At 41.7% G+C, this 4731-nt stretch overlaps 1 pseudogene; it reads left to right on the top strand.

Moving 5' to 3' along the window:
- Positions 1-792: 792 nt before the first annotated feature.
- Positions 793-3577, top strand: LOC137916787 (poly(A) polymerase type 3-like; annotated as a pseudogene).
- Positions 3578-4731: the final 1154 nt, after the last annotated feature.

Below are 4731 nucleotides of genomic sequence, written 5' to 3'. Positions count from 1 at the left end.
CCTGCTTCAGTCCCCCCAAAAAACACTCTCAGTCAAAAATGGTCTAAACCCGCACCAAGATGATTGATACTATTTATCATATCAATTTCCTGCTGTGTAGCCAGTTGTAGGGAATTTCCATAGTAGATGGGATTCCACAACGTGTTTACATGCCGACAGAACAACAGAGGCGCACCACGTTTAGTTTGTTATTGTAATGACTGATTTCAATTGAACGCATCACAACAGTGACATCACACACCACAGATAAACATGGGCTTAGATTGGCTGGGGCAAAGTCCCGCCTTCAGGGGACAGAATGACGTGAGGACGAAGCAGGAAGCGTCTTCATTCCAATGAAGCGCGGGCACGAGAGCTGTGTTGGAATCTCAGCGCTGATATCTGAACTAATTGTACTGATCTGTTAATTATATAAATGTCTTAATCTTAACCCACATTCTCCTCATTGATTACGCACCCACTATGGAGAACAAGAACCGGAAGAGCGTTTGGTAAAACCCTACACCTGTATAACATAAGTCCCACCTCACAGCTACCAATGTGTTTTCTATTGAAACTCAAGGAACAAAAAAATCAAAGTAAAAAAGATGGGGGTGGCGCTGAAAATCAATCAACCCACTCTAATCGCAGATTGACATAACAGATAGATAGATCAAAGCAGGTATCGGCCAATCGTCTTGGTTCAAATGACTTGCTTTGAAGTGTAGCGCTTCAAAGCAGGGTATATATATAACTCGTCAAAGAAAAAGGTTTTCAGAGAGCATATTTTTTTCTGCTTTCAATAAAGTGATTATGACTTCGCTTCGGTGAGTATTAAGTGTTATTGCTTTTGTTCATGCTTTTCTTGGTGTTGATTGGATGTTTTTTTTTAAACACAAAATTGGAGCATTGCCACATACAGGTATCAAGGTAATCTTGTTAATTTTCAGAGCAACTAAGATTCAGGCTCCAGCTGTTCAACAGCCCCCCAAGATTTACGGACTCACCCCTCCGATCAGCGAGGATCTGCCGAAGGAGGCCGAGCTGACCCGGACCGGTTTGCTGTTTGAAACGCTGAAGGGCTTCAATGTTTTTGAGAGCAAATCAGTGCTGAAGCACAGGTATGATTTACCGGTTGAAATATTTATGTATTGTTCCCCCCGCTATATCCGCGGTTCACTTTCGGCAGATTCACTTTATTGTGGATTTTCTTGCAAAAACATACAGTATGTTTTCATATATCATGGATTTTATTGCGGGACTCTGCTGTATGTGTACAAATGTTTATATTTCCATAATTGTATTGATAAAATAAGCATTTTCTGGCCTAAGTTAAATAAAATAGTATTTTTTTCAAAATTAAAATACATATTACAACACATATAAAATACAGTACCAGTACGGTACATATTGAATGAGATCTGCGTTCAGAAAACACAAAGAGCTGCACCTACGTGCATTCCAGCGTCGCACATCCAGTTGGCGTCAGCGTGAGTCGTTGGCGTTGTGTTTACTTTGTGCTGTGCTGTGCTACATATTCACCAGTTTGGCTCCTACATTTGTTAATGTATTATAATACAGAGTTATTTGTAGGCGTGTGGGAAGGGGTCATACAGAAGAAGGTGGGTTAACAGTGCAGGGAGGGTTCATGGATTTTGCATTAGTGCTACTGTCTGTCTGGAAGTTAATCTCATAATAAAACCACATTTTATATGACAATACTGTATATCATGTATTGTATTATTGTGTGTGTACGTGTGTGTCTGTCTGGATCTATATTAACTAATTAACTAATTCAGTACCTAAACGAGTATTCTCGTTTAGGTAAAAATCCATACCTCCACGTCCGAAACATACATTACATTTGAGTGAATGTGAGCTTTTCCATTTTAAGAATAACTTAATAACTAGTTCTAATATAATTATATTTAAGGTATTTTCCCCTTTTTGTGGCGCCCCCTGCAGGCCTGAGTTGTAATCAGTTAATCAAGAACTTAATGAGTGAAGTTAATAAAAGTGCTAAAGCACAAGTGGAGGGACCATTGCATGCTTGTTAAGGTGCAGACAAATGTGAAAATGCCCCGTGTTTCATTTGCAGAGAGGATATCACCACAAAGCTTGAGAAGCTGTTTAAGGAGTGGCTGAAGCAGAAATGCATTGACATGGTAGGACATCTTTTTATATACGCCATGTCGTTTCAAAGCTAACCAGCTGTGGTGCTTAAAACATGTTATTACAAAGATAACATTTTATTTGTTTACTTTTTAATTTTAGAATGTACCAGATATAGTGATGGACAACGTTGGAGGAAAGGTCCTTCCGTTTGGCTCCTCTGATCTCGGCGTCGACTCAAAAGGTGAGTTTTACTATTCTTGACCGAGTGTCAGGACTGCCGGAACTTTGCATGATGGAGAAGCTCCTCTAATATGAACCTGTGCGGTTTTGACAGGCGCTGATATCGATGTTGTGTGCGTGGGACCCGTATTTCTGGAGAGGGGTGATTTTTTTACCTCCTTCTTTGAAACGCTTAAAGCACAGAAGGAGGTCACCGACGCACGGGTTAGCCATATACACAGTTCATGTACGTGTACATCCTACAAGATAGTAACAATCATCTAACTAACTAACCGTCTTTGTGTCTTCAGGCCATCACAACAGCATACGTCCCTGTCATCAAGCTTAAATTTGATGGGGTTGAGGTAATATGACTTGCGAAACCAGGAAACGCTCTACTCTGCAGAAAGCTATGTGTGTCTTAATGCTTTCTGTGCTTCTTTCTAGATTGACTTGGTATACGCGCAGCTGGGACGAAGGAGTGTCCCTGATAAACTGAACTTCCTCAACGATCAGCTGTTGAAGGACATGCGTCCAGAGTGTGTGAGGAGTCTCAACGGTAAGAAGCAAACAGCAGGAACCTTTTTGTGCTGGGTGGCCATTTGGCTGGCTGACGCTTTAACATGACTGTCTTCAATCACCTTTGTCTCTGTATTTTAGGCTACAGAACATCAGCTGAGATCCTCAAGCTTGTCCCAGATGTTGAGAACTTCCGTCTGGCCTTGAGAGCCATCAAGCTGTGGGCTAAACGTGGGTAGAACACAACTCGCTAAATTTGCCAGACTGTCCAGAGACCGGTTCAGAATATGTTGAGAATTTCCGTAACTAACGGTGACACATGTACGCAAACAACGACTGACTTCACATTTGATACAAACTGGGTTTAAGTGTTGCTCACTGCATCTGAAAACATTGACTTTTGTGCGTGTGGTGGCAAAAACACTGCTCAATATGAAAAAGCAAAAACAGACCGACAAACTGAGGACACGTGGACATAGTAACATGCTGCATTGAAAAGCTCTGGCAGCGCAGATTAAAGTGGTTCACTGTAAATTAGGCCGTCTTGAGGACTAGAGGTCTGACTTCTTTCTCATCTTCATCTTTCCCTTCAGGACGGAACATTTATTCCAACATGCTGGGCTTCTTGGGCGGGATATCTTGGACTACACTTGTTGCAAGAATCTGCCAGGTGTACCCAAATGCGACCGCATCCACCCTGGTGATTAAATTCTTCAAGGTGTACTCCATGTGGTGAGTATTCTGATTCTGCTGTTCATGTGGGAAGACCAAATATTGAATTACGTTTGATAAGAGTTCCCTGAGACTGATCATCATCTCATCAGTGTCCTGTTTCCATTAAAGCCAGTCTGTGCTTCTCTATGTACAAACTGATTGTGTTTCATAGAACGCACTTTCAGGAATTGTGTGTTTGTTTGCGTGCAGATACGTTTACCTTCTTTCTGAGGTTCTCTGAGAATCTGCCTGTGAGCGTTTTGTAAAAAGGATCATCAGATGTGAAAATCTTGTGTTTTCAGGGAGTGGCCTTACACTGTCCGTCTGCAGCGAGTCGAGGACCTCGGGTATGGCCTCCCATTTTGGGAACCCAAGGTAAGGAACCAGCCAGCAGCGTTTTACCAGGATTTAAGTTACAACTATACGGCTACTATACTACTACTAATACTACTACTACTACTACTAACTCCTATGAAATCTACATTTTCAGTTTGTGATTGGGGATCTGTGTAGCACAGTTAAACCAAATATGTTTTCTTGTGATCTTTCAGCTTCATCGACCTGACAGCCTCCACCTCATGCCCATCATCACCCCAGTCTACCCACAGCAGAACACCAGCACCAACGTGTCTCTCTCCTCCTTCCACATCATCACAGAGGAGATCGTTCGGGGTGTGTAATGTCTCAGATGACATAATAATAATAATAATAACACGCTGGTCTTATGTAGCGCTTTTCTGGACACTCAAAGACGCTTCACATTGTGCATTATTCATTCACTTGCTCACTACATCCAACATATACTCACAGTGCTGCCTGCATAGGGGATCAGTGGATGTGTGTCTAGTAGTTTCTAGTTTGGAAACAAAGCTGGGAGTTGCTTGAATCAGATTTTGAGCTTTCCTGTCCCTCGTTCACAGGTCATGAAATCTGTCAGGAGATCGAACAGAATAAGGCAGAGTGGTCCAAGCTGTTTGAAGAGCCAGACTTCCTTGGAAAGTACAAGTATGTATTCAACTAGAATTGTTACAGCCAGAAAGAAGTCAAAAATGTATCGATTTGTAAAATGGAATAATTATCTTTGCCATTGTGAATTGTTTGCTCCTCGTCAAAGCTTTTCCAAAGATTTACTGCTGTAAAGAAAGTGGAGCTGTAGATGTGATGCTTTATTTCCTTCTCGAGGAT

This window comes from Brachionichthys hirsutus, unplaced genomic scaffold, assembly GCF_040956055.1.
Source record: "Brachionichthys hirsutus isolate HB-005 unplaced genomic scaffold, CSIRO-AGI_Bhir_v1 contig_1072, whole genome shotgun sequence".
Lineage (NCBI taxonomy): Eukaryota > Metazoa > Chordata > Actinopteri > Lophiiformes > Brachionichthyidae > Brachionichthys > Brachionichthys hirsutus.
Note: the sequence above shows the minus strand (reverse complement) of the source record. Positions and strands in the feature narration are given on the sequence as shown.